Raw genomic sequence first — 12,274 nt, forward strand, 5'->3', positions numbered from 1 at the left:
CTCCCCCTGGGGTGAGAGAGAAAAGTAGAGAAAGAGGCTCTGAGGCCACGCTCTAACCGGGAGAGCACGTAGCGGAGAATGCCGCGGGGCGCTTTCTCGTGGGTGCGAGCCGCCCTGATCGGCCGGCAGCCGGCGCGGGCCCACGTGGAGCCGCTGTGCAGGCCGAGCGCGCCCGCCCCGCAGCGCGCCCCAGCTCCCCGCCGCGGTCGCTCACGCCCGAGCGCCGCCGCCGCCGCCGCCGGTCCCGCGTGTGCCCCGCTGAGGGGGAGGGGCGGCGCGGTGGGGGCGGAGGGCTTGAGGTTCCACTGCAGCGGGGGCTCCTGTGTCCTTGTGCGGAAATGACACACGGAGTCCCGTCACGTCACGCGAGAGCGCAGCGCACGGACACACACAAAGAGAGGGGAAAATACACGGCGCCCGCCCGCCCGCCGCCCCCAGCCAGTCGGCGGGGCCGCCCCGGCCAGGCCCTGCGCGCTCGGCCCCCACTGCGGCCCGCGCGCCCGCCCCCCGCACGTGGCGCCCGAACTCGGCGCGGGCCCCGCTCCGCAAAGTAGCAACTCTCGTCCCAGGTGAGTGCGGGCCCCGGCGGGGGCCGCCCGCGAGCGGCTCGCCGCCTCCGTGCGGGCTGGAGGGGGAGCGGGCGCCCACGGGCTCGTCGCGCCCCATTGTGCCGCGCGCCCCTTTGTGCCCGCTCGGAACGCCGCGACTCCATGGCGTTCCGGGAGCACGCGCGCCGCGGCCGGGGAGGAGGAGGAGGGAGGGGAGGACGCACGGTGGAACGGTCCGCGCCGCCGCCGCCAGGCCGGCCCCACTCGCGCCGCGCGCCGGCTCTCCACCCCCGGCTGGCCGGCGATGGAGCAGCCGAGGGCCGCCGGGGAGCAGCTGCGCGGCGCCGGGTCGCTCGCGCTAGACCGGCCTGTGGCGGGGATGGAGGGGTGTCAGGGAGCAGAGAGGCGGGGAGCCGGAGGCCCCAGAGCCGCCGCTCGGAGGGACGCTGCCCCGGGGAGGCTGGGGAGGGAGCGAGGCCGCCGGCGGCCGGGAGCGGGTGGGGCGAACCCCGCCGCCAGGGGGCGCGGCGCCCTCCCGGGCCGTTCCACGGCGCTCCGTGGTTCCCGCTGCCCTGCTGGAGGCGGGCCCAGCGCGGCGCTCTGGGTGTGCACCCCGGCGAGAGCGAGGCCTTCCTGGCCGGCGGTGGAGGCGGCCCGGAGAGCTCGCCGCCCCTCGTGACTTGTGCCCGCTGTGATCGACGTGATTTCCCACGCATACTTGGCTCGGGCTGGGGCTGGGGCTGTGCCGTGCGGAGTTGTGAGGGCCTTGTGTGCCGGGACCGGCTCATCTGAGTTCTATTTTTCTTAAGTTTTTACTGGAGTAGAAGTTTGATCACTCAGGTGGCCCACTTGGGAGTGTTTTGTCGGTGGAGGCCAACCAGAGATGCTCTGAATTAGGGATCACTTTTAGGAGGCAGAGAACTTCCTTTTAAAAGTAACTTTTGAATGTTTCCCTACAAATAACGCGTCACGGGGTAGAGGGGACGGTACCAGGAATCTAAAGACGGCAGAAAACCCAGGCGAGTGGAGAACGTGTCGAAAGCTTGTAATGTCCAAGATAGAGGTTTTAGTTTTTTCTCTTTTCCGGTTCCATGCCTGCGGTTTTTCTTTTTGTGACTATTCACTTTTAATTTATAGGTGTCTGAGTTTTGTTTTGTTTTGTTTTTTTAAGTTTTATTTTCCGTGTATGTGTTTTGATTGCTTGTTATACATGCACCGTATCCATGCCTAGTGTTCTGGGAGGTCAGAGGAGGACATTGGACTTAAAGCCACGTGGGTGCTGCGAACCCAACCCACGACCTCTGAAGGAGCAACAAGTGCTCTAAAACGCTGAGCCATCTCTCCAGCCCCTACTTTGTAGTTTCATGTGTAACCTTACAGGACTTAAGCTTCCTCGAGTACTAGGATTTGGCCAGTATATTTTTTTTTTCTCTTTCTTTTTTGAGACAGTCTCTTGTGGCCCCTGCTGGCCTCAGACTTGTTTGTTACATAGCCTGGGTGATCCTGAACGGATTTTCTTCCACCTGTCAAGTTGGGATTACAGGTATGCACTACCGCACCCAATTTTTTGGGTACTTGGTGGAAATCAGGACTTTAGTTATGCCAGGCAAACATTTTGCCAACTGAATTACATCACCAGTCCCAAGATTATCATTTGTACATTTTTAAAAACCTAAACATATATATATATATATATATATATATATATATATATATATATTCCCATATCAGACACAAGACACACCTACAACCGTTATGGGCTTTGCTAGAGATTCTTTTTGTTTTTGTTTGTTTTGTTTTTTTGGTTTTAGTCAGTGTCTTACTGTGTAGCTTTGAATGGCCTGGAGCTTGGTATTTTAAGAGGCTGGCCTTGGAGATCCACCTGCCTGGGCCTTCCAAACGCAAGGATTCACACCTGGCTCGTTGTTGTTTGGTCTTTTTGAAACAGAGTCCCTAAGTTCGGTCCTGTCCTTGAATTGCTATGTAAACTAGGCTGGCTTCAAACTTAGAGATCTGACTGATTCTGCCTGTGGGGGGTGAAGGTGGGGGTGGGGGAAGGTATTAAAAGTGTCCACACTACCTGGCTTTTGTTGTTTTCTCAGACTGGGTCTCACGCTGACCACTAGCTCAGGGATCCACCTACCTGTCATCCCCTTCTCTCCTCCCAGTATTGGGACCAAGAGTGTGAACCATATTAGAGATGCCATCTTTGTGAAGTTGAACGGTAAAGTTAGTGTTCTTTCTCCACACACACAGAACACCAGTTAGCCAAAAGACAGACTAGCCAGCATTCCAACGGTCTGTTAGAGAGCGACAGGTTATCTGGGAACCTTTTTGGCACCAAAGGTGGGAGCAGAATATTTCAGAAGAGGAAAATTGGACCCAACCCTGACAGGTTTGATTGGGTGAGAATTTAAGATCCTGTAGGAGCCCCTGTCTACAGAACTGCCTAGAAAATCCCTAAAGCAACAGAAAGGGAGCCACATGTGTTCAAGAACTGCATCGGTACCAGCAATAATTCTTATAGGAAACTAGGGAATGGTATGTGTATGTGTTTTAATTTTGATAAGGGAGGCTACTCTAATCATACTATACCCACTACTGACCAGTATAGCTTGGCATCTGTTTTAGAATTCATTTCTGGGGCAGTAGAACTTTACTATTCCGTAGCATTTAGAGGGATATATTCATGCTATGTTTTTAGCCCTAGGCTGACCTGGAACTTACAGTGCAAACAAAGCTGGCCCAAACCTTGCAGCATTCCTCCTGTGGCTGCTTCCTCAGGGCTGGGATTATGGAGTCACACCTATTTGGGTGGTGGTGGTTATTTAAGACAGGGTTTTCAGGTAGTTTAAACTGGCCTTGAACTCACCGTACAGCCAGACGTAACCTTGAATCGCCCTCCATTTATGTGCATACATGCACATGTGCCCCTGTGTTGCCTATGGAGCTCAGAGGACTGCTTACAGGAGTGAGTCCACTATGGGTTCTGGAGAGTAAACCCTGGTCGTCAGGCTTGGTGGTAAGCACCTTCACTTGTGTAGCCATCTCTCCTAGATAAGTCACCCCCCAAAAAAAATTCATTGGCAAAAATGGATGTGTTTGATTTTGTGAGCATCGTCTTGCATTCAGCCCTTTTCCTTTCCAGAGCTGACAGGACCTTCCTCCCTTTCTAGAGAACTCCAGTGTAGTATTGCTTTGAACATCATCTCTGCCCAAAACTTGCGAGTTCTGGAACTAGGTTGCACACAAGTCAAGCCAAGAGCTCTGCATTTTAGCATTCTGTCTCTAGTGTGTTGAGCAGGGTGCTGTTTCTTTAGGAGTGGTGGTTCGTGTCTGGCATGTTAGAACTTTATCTGGAAAGCAGACTTACACATACTTGTTTTAGAACCAAGCAACTGCTTTATTACAACTCTCACACTTCTTTTTTATTTATTTGGGGGATGGGGTTGAGACAGGTTCTTGTCATGAAGTCTCCAACACACAGTTCTCCTTTGTCTTCCTCTTAAGGAATCACAGACAGACAGATCCATGCAGCTGAGTTCAGACCTTCTTTGTGCTCAGGGTCTTTCTATGTAGTGTATGTAGGTCAGGCTGTACTAGAACCCATGATTTCCCATCTCTGCTTACTCAGTGCTGGGATTCCATCACTCCAAGGCTATCAGCAAAGATTTCTTAAAACATACATGTATTTAAAGTCAGTGCTCTTAAATTTGAAGGGAAGATTGTTTGAAACAGAGGCTTACTCTGTAGACAGGCAGGTCTTGAACTCTTGGCCCAGATACCCAATCCGGTCAACTCTCTTAACATTTTTTGTTGTTTTGTTTTGTTTTGTTTTGTTTTCTGCCAATGGCCCCTTTCTCCTTTGCCCATCTTATTTTTGTCTGTGGGTTACCACTTCGACAGCTGCATAAGTCACTCATATGCAAGGATTGTTGGTTTGAGCATGGCGCAAATACTGGACCAAAGCTTGCCTGGCGCAGCCAGGCTGTGCCCAGAACACTAATTAATTAGCTCATGTGCTCCCAAGACCTGACACTTGAAAAAGTGGACAGCACAAAGGGAACTCTGCTTTTGACTCTTTGGAAAGTGAGTCCCCTTTGTCTGGCTCCAGAGTGCACGTAGGAGCGTGCTGCCTTTCCCTCCCTGAACCAGTTTTGGATGCCAGGTCGGAGGGTGAGCTCTTCTGAGGCTAAAGAGACCTTACACAGAACCGGCTAGCAGACAAAGATATGACATTTAGGCAGACTCAGAAAGCTCAGGGACCAGCGGATTACACCATGGCTATTGGGCATGTGGGCCAGCAGGCAGGGCTGTGTGACGGCCCTTCCATGTCTGCGGGATATGAGGTTGTGCTCTGGCTGCAGACAGAAGGCAGCGACAGTTACAGCTTTAGTAAAATTCAGGGGCAATTGCTCTGGTTTTCTGAGGACTGGTGTTTCTCAAACTGCATTCGCAGTTGTATCTAAAAATAGAAACAAATTGCAAACATGTCTTGCAAATCCCATGGGTAGGACACCGCTGCCAAGAGTGCTGTTCTGAGAGAGCGAGGCTCCCAGCTGACCTATGAACTCGGAGACAGACCCCATGAGGGCAGATGGCATGGGAACAGTCTCCCAGTCCTCGGGAGGACATTTGATTTCACTTCAATCCAGCTTGCTTCTTTCACTTATAGTAGTAGTAATAATAATAATAATAACAATAACAACAACAACAAACTGTAAAACTTTAAGATGTTTGATCTGAGTTTACAGTTCTTTTAAGAAAAAGAGCTAAAAGTTAAAAAACAAATCACTAAAGATTGTAAAGCATTGCACACACTTTTTTTTTTTTATAATTCATTTATTGTATACACACCAGAAGAAGGCATCAGATTCCATTACAGATGGTCCTGAGCCACCATGTGGTTGCTGGGATTTGAACTCAGGACCTCTGGAAGAGCAGCCAGTGCTCTTAACCACTGAGCCACCTCTCCAGCCCTGCACACACTTTTAAAGTCACGCAGTACTATGGGATTGGAAGCAAGGGAATCATGAGCTGTCTATCTGTTTGTTTGTCCGTAGGTGCATGAGTGTCATGATGCGTGAGTAGAGGTCAGAGGACAACTTTCAAGGAGTTGGTCCTCTCTTTTCATCGTAAGGATCCGATGGACTGAACTCTGGATGCTAAACACCTTTTCCCACTGAACCATCCAGTGGCCTTAAACTTTGTAAGACATGTTATGGAGCGCTATGCCAGGCTCTTCCACATCTGTCAGTCAGTCAGTCATTCAGTCTATCTGTCAGTCTGTCCACCCACCTGTCTATAAGTCGGTCTGTCCTCCATCCGTCCGTCCATCCATCAGTCCACCTGTTGGTGTGTCAATCTGTCTGTAAGTCAGTCAGTCCATCTGTCAGTCTGTCAGTGTGTCCGCCCACCTGTCTGTAAGTCAGTCTGTCCCCCATCCGTCTGTCCATCCATCAGTCCACCTGTCAATCCGTCTGTAAGTTGGTCTGTCCATCTGTCTGTCGAGACAGCATCTCACTACAGATCCCCGACTGGCCTCTGACTGACTACAGCCTGGATGCTCCTCAGACCCAGTAAGGCTCTGCTGTGCATGGCCGCCATGTTCTTTAAGCTCGTGATCCTTTGCCCAGCCCTGTGAGGTGAGGTGGGTGTGCTCCGTTTCACAGAAGAGTGAGCTGAGTTTTAGGCAGGTAAGGGACTGTATGAGTACTAAATGCTGAATGCTCTCCAAGGCTGAAAAGATGGCTCCGAGGTTAAGGGCAGCAGTGTCTCTCCCAGAGGATCTGGGTTTGGTTCTTAGTACCCATGTAGCGGGATTCCAGTTCCGTGGAATTTCTTTTTTTTTTTTTTTTTAAAGATTTATTTATTATATATAAGTACACTGTAGCTGTGTTCAGACACACCAGAAGAGGGCATGAGATCTCACTACAGATGGTTGTGAGCCACCATGTGGTTGCTGGGATTTGAACTCAGGACCTCTGGAAGAGCAGTCAGTGCTCTTAACCACTGAGCCATCTCCCTAGCCCCTGTGGAATTTCTGAACTCTAGTTGCCGAGCCATTACGCCAGGCCAAATTCTATTTTCTTTTTTTGGAGTCAGGGTCTGGACCTTGTAGCTCTGGCTGGCCTTGAACTCAGAGAGATCCCCTGCCTCTACCACCCAGCAGCTGGGATTAAAGGCATGCACCTAGCCAGACTCCACTTTTTTAAGATCGGGGTCGCTAATCTCCCTCCCTTGGTCGACAAGTTCAGGCATCTCGGCCCATGGGGTTTAGGAAAGTGACAACCAGTCACCTAAGAAAGTTGAAGTGAGACCATCAACCTGGGACTCCACCCAACCCTTCTCGATCCCTGGTCTCCATCACATTTTCTAAGTGAGGTCCAGAGGGTGACCCTTAGGTCCCCATCCACACAGTAAGAGGTTGCGTGAGGATTGTGTGTAAAACCCTAGGAATGTGAAGCTGGCCATGCAGAGACCTTCTTAGCTAAGTGGTTTCACGAAGACAGGTCTCAGAATGGCAGCTGTGAGAGGGTTGAAGGAAGCTTTTAATTTTCATTAAGTCTTTCAGATCCTTAAGTTTGTTCTAGTGACGCCATCTTTGAAGTGCTTGGAGCACTGTATTTCCCAGTGAGGAGCCACAGTCCCCATTATCTGGGATTCAACTTCCTTCTTAGTTTCTTTCTTTTTTTTTTTTTTTGTTTTTAAAGACTTATTTATTATATATAAGCACACTGTAGCTGTCTTCAGACACACCAGAAGAGGGCATCCCATTACAGATGGTTGTGAGCCACCATGGGGTTGTTGGGATTTGAACTCAGGACCTCTGTGGAAAAGCAGTCAGTGCTCTTAACTGCTGACCATCTCTCCAGCCCCTGTTTTCTCTTCGAGAGGGTTTCCCTGGGTATCCCTGGCTGTCCTGGAATTCACTCTGCAGACCCGACTGGTCTTGAACTCAGATCCACCTGCCCCTGCCTCCCTAGCGCTAGGATTAAAGGTGCGTGTCATCATGGCTTTACACCTGGAAGCAGACCTTGAAGTGAGGAGGAATGGCCAGGTCAGGCGGTGTGGATCAGCCTGCTGGCAGTTTCTGATTAATAGGGTAGAATGCAGAGCTGGGATTGAACCTTAAGTTTCACAAAGCCCTCAAGAACTTCCTGTCTCTGGGTCTGCTGCTTGTCTTGCGAACCGGGCATCTCTGAGGAGCTGCCCCTCCACTCAGGCTCTCGTTTGTCCTTTCTGCCAAAGTCTCTTCGGAGAACTCCAAAGCTATGGGTGCTGGGCCGCTCTAGCACGCGCTGGCAACACTGGGAAGCTATTCTTCTGGAACCTAGGGGCCAATTAGGGAAGCGACAGGTCCTGGGAGGGCTGGCTGGAGGACTTGTTTGTCATCACCCTCCGACCTGGTTCCCTAATCAGATTCCTGCTTAGCTTGTTCCTTCCTCACACTCACCTGGCCAGCCTTCCGAGGCTCCCCTCCTCCTCAGCTTCCAGCTCACCTTCCCCCAGATGCTCAGCTCCCAGGGATCTCCAAAGAAAAGGCCACACCTAACGGTCTCACTGCTGACCAAAGACATTCTGACCTCATCCTGCCTTTTGATATTGTGACGTGGATGCTAACATTTATAAAGTTCACAGTGAAGGCAGGCACCATCAACTGACGGAACAAAAGCATTTCATTTGTTGAGCCATATTCACAGTGCAACCCACGGGCCACGGGGTGGAGGTCTCTGCCAGACTATCTGTTCCTGATCCAGCTGCCGATGCAGTGGGGAGGAAGGGATGCCGCTTGCTTGCCTTTAATCCCAGCACTGGGAGAGCAGAGGCAGGCAGATCTCTGAGTTCAAGGCCAGCCTGATCAACATAGCGAGTTCCAGACCAGCCAGGACTATGTAATGAGACCCTATCTCAAGAACAAAGACAAAACAAAAAGGATCCCCCCCCCCCCCAAACGGGACTGGAGAGATGGCTCAGCGGTTAAGTGTACTCACGGCTGCTCTTCCAGAGGTCCTGAGCTCAAATCCCAGCAACCACACCGTGGCTCACAGCCATCTGTAATGGGATCTGATTCCCTCTTCTGGTTGTATATAAAAACAGATAAAATAAAAATAAACAGCTATTTTTTAATATATATGTATTCACTTAAAAAAGAAGAACTGCCAAACAATTATTTTCTGTATCATACTTAACTGTAGAATATTTAGAAAGTAGAGGAAATTCTGAAGAAGCATCCACAATCCTGCTAATTGGAAATAATTAGCATTTTGGCATATTTGCCTCTAGCCGCTTTGTGGCCTTTTGAAATTACATCGTGGGGATATTCCCAGTGAACTCTGAAGCACGGTGCTGTTAATTGGGCAGCCTCATAATGAAGAATTGGTTTTGGATTCTTTGCATAATGCAGTGCCCGTCTCTTCCTTCCGGTCGAGGGCTGGAAGTTTTCTGCTTAGGAAATGTGTAGACCTTGACTTCATAGCTGGAAAGAGCAATAGCGATCAGAGTCCATTTAGTCCAGGGCACGTTTGGTCGCACACTCTCTTTTACATGTTTTGTAAGGTTCGTCTATTATTAATAGGCTAGTGGGGCTCTCCATACCAGTGTTTTCCTCAGTAGAGGACAGCTATGAAATGAGAGCAGGCATGAGTGTGTGTGTGTGTGTGTGTTGTCTCTCTCTGTGTGTCTATCTGTGTGTGCATCTGCGTCTCTGCGTGTCGGTCCCGCCTTCTTCCTGCCAGTTCTCCGCTCCTGACCTTTGCTCTGTTGACCTGTTAAGGGCTCAGAAGTTTCTAGCGTTTGAGGACGTGTGGGTAAGAGGAAGGTCTAGTCCAAGGTCTTTACAATAGGAATGTGATAAGAAAGCTTGTTACGTCTTAGTGAACATTGACAAAGCTATTTCCTGGGTGGATTTCCCCTTCTAGTAGTAACTTTGATTTAAAAAAATAATTAAAGAATAATTAAGAATAATTAAAGAAAAAAATGCGTGGATCTGTGTATAGTTTGCTTCTGACTCTGTGTAAAAATATTTTGCTATCAAGCCTGACCATCTTGAGTTGAATTTCTGGGACCCACACAGTAGAAGGAGAGAACCAAGTCTCACAAGTTAACCTCTGACCTCCACATGAGCCCTGTGGCACAGATGCAATCCCCCCTCCCCCAATATATGAATGAGTAAATATAGATGTGATAAAAATATTTGCAGCAGGGCATGGTGGTCTCTACTGGTAATCTTCGTCACAGCATTTGGGAGGTAGAGGCAGAAGTCAGGAGTTAAACAGTCTCAAATAAACAAAACATCTCATCTTGGTGAAGAGACCATGGTCGCAGAAAGCCCAAGGCAGGAGGATTAGCCCAAAGTCAAGGCCATTCTTGGCTATATAGCAAATTTCAGGCCAATATAGGCTACAGAGTAAGATTCTGTTTTAAAAAAGGGAGTGGGTTGTATATGTTGACCCAAACCCAGCATTTGGGAAGCTCATTATCCACTGATGAAACACCAGGACCAAAGGCAGGTTGGGGTGGGAGGGTTTATTTGGCTTACAATCACTGTTCATCTTTAAAGGAAGAAGTCAGGGCAGGAACCTGGAGGCAGGAGCTGATGCAGAAGCCATGGAGGGGTGCTGCTTACTGGCTTGCTCCCCACGACTTGCTCAGCCTGCTCTCTTTTAAAACCCAGGACCACCAGCCCAGGGATGGCACCACCCACAATGAGCTGGGCCCTCCCACACCGGTCATTAATTAAAAATGCCTCCCTGCTGGATCTCATGGAGGCATTTTCTCAATGGAGTTCCCTCCTTTCAGATGATTCTGGTTTGCGTCAAGTTGACATAAGACTAGCCAGCCCACGGAGGCAGGAGTTTATAGAGTTCAAGCCACAGCTCCACCCTAAGTCAGAGTTGGGACAAAAGCTAAACATTTGATTTTTTTTAATTATCTTTAAATAACTAATAAATAAAGCCGCTATGAGGTGACATAAGAACATTTTCACAGTGTAGCTGTGTATAAGAACATTTTCACAATGTAGCTGTGTACGGTCTGTCTGTATATTTGTGATGCACACAGTAGCCTGGGATGGTCACCCGTCACTGTGTGTGTGGCCAACCCAACCAGTCCTCTGGGATTACAGGCATGTACTACGATTCCTGGCTTCATGGTATGTGTGTGCACGGGAGCGTGCAGGTGTTTGCGAGGGTGCGCGTGCATGCAGGCGCTGGTTGAATTGGCTATGCAGCTGGCCTTGGACTTCTCGTCCTCCTGCCTCTTATGTCGGACATGCCGGGACTTCAGGCCTAAGTTACCGTGTGTTATCGCCATGTCTGGTTCACCTGGTGCTGGACTTCCAACCCATGTCTCAGTGCTGCTACAAGCACGGTACTGATTGACACCCCCAACCCTCTGCTGGACACAGGCTGCTCCAGGACACCGTGAATCACAGGCGCCCTTGAACTCAAGATCCTGGCATTAGAGGTGTGCACCACCACGTTCAGCTTGATACAGTTTTTCCCTTTCCGTGTTCGGACATTTCTGCCCCATTGAGCGACAGCTGATTGTGTGTGTGTGTGCGTGTGTGTGTTCTAAAACTGCTGAGGAACCAGGGTTTGAAAAGGAGTACGCTGGAGTGAGAGGCTCAGGCGGGGCAGCAGAAGAGTGTGGTGGTGGGAGCTGCGGCGGCTCTCCTCCGTAACCTGAGTTTTGCAATTGGAAGGAATGTTGTGGCATGCTAGGCATCCCGGCTTCTATGTCCACCCACAAAGAGCATGTAACCTTCCACTAAGCAGATGACCGGGAAGTGGAGGTAGCAATGTGACACACATCTCCGTTCTCCTAGCCTGGGGATGCAGGGAGTGACCTGCCCAACCTCTTCTTGGAAGCTCCCCGAGTTGTGGGGGGGGGGGGGTAGGGAGGTGTCTTTTTTTTCCCCCCACGAGCCTGTATCCATCGTCCTACCTTTCCAGGTAGCTTTCTTACAGCCAGAGGAGGTTTGGACTGATGACTGCTGGGCCTGAGTCTGGAACTGGGTTTTGTGTTCCTCAAAAGCACTCCTTACAGGACAGTCAGTGCGATTCCTGCTTCCTGCCCGCCTCGGTGGGAAGTTCACACTTAACTTACTTTCAAGTCTGGTTCTGCCTCTCATTGCTGTGGGACACTGAACGAGCTCCCCGCCTCAGGACTCTGTATTGGTAGATATATTGGTTGCCCTGGGCCAAGGCGGGTCAGGTATGTGGAACAACCTCCCCTCCCCTCCCCCCCTCCTCAGGAAGCAGAAGTAGCTTGGGGTTTCCAGGCCAGGCCAAGCGGGAGATCAGCTTTTTGCTGAGTGACGTCTGCACTAGCCTAGCCTCTGCTGTGGTCCATGTAGGAGTGGAGAGTGCTTTGTAAAGCGCTCTGCGCTCTGCGTGTCTTGAATGTCCAGGAAGACCGGCAGCCCGTTTACCTTTTGCTAAAGCCTTCTAGGTCCTTCCAGGTTCTCCCGCCTGCAGCTGGTTCTCTCGCTGCTCCTCCTTAGTCAGCTTCACGTCTAGGTGCTAAATTCTCTGGTGTGGTTTCACATGGTTCCGGGCTCTGGCTCACTGAATCTCGTTCGGACAGATTCCACAGGCAGCTGGGACTACTGGTCCCTTGCCTGGCTTCCTTTGCCTGGCGTCTGCCTCTTGGGTCCGTGGTGCTCCCGGTGTGACTAGCATATTATAGGTAGGCAGATATAACGGCGAATGATCCGTCTTAAA

The 12,274-nt window shown here is 50.5% G+C and overlaps 1 protein-coding gene across 1 annotated transcript in view; it reads left to right on the forward strand.

The window, feature by feature from the left end:
• The first annotated feature begins 438 nt into the window (after window positions 1-438).
• Window positions 439-12,274, forward strand: part of Bend3 (BEN domain containing 3) — a 36,676-nt gene continuing 24,840 nt past the window's right edge. The window contains 1 exon segment of the mRNA NM_001447197.1: window positions 439-569. The gene's annotated coding sequence lies outside the window, so the exon portion shown is untranslated.

This window comes from Rattus norvegicus, chromosome 20, assembly GCF_021556685.1.
Source record: "Rattus norvegicus strain SHRSP/BbbUtx chromosome 20, alternate assembly SHRSP_T2T, whole genome shotgun sequence".
NCBI classification, from domain to species: domain Eukaryota; kingdom Metazoa; phylum Chordata; class Mammalia; order Rodentia; family Muridae; genus Rattus; species Rattus norvegicus.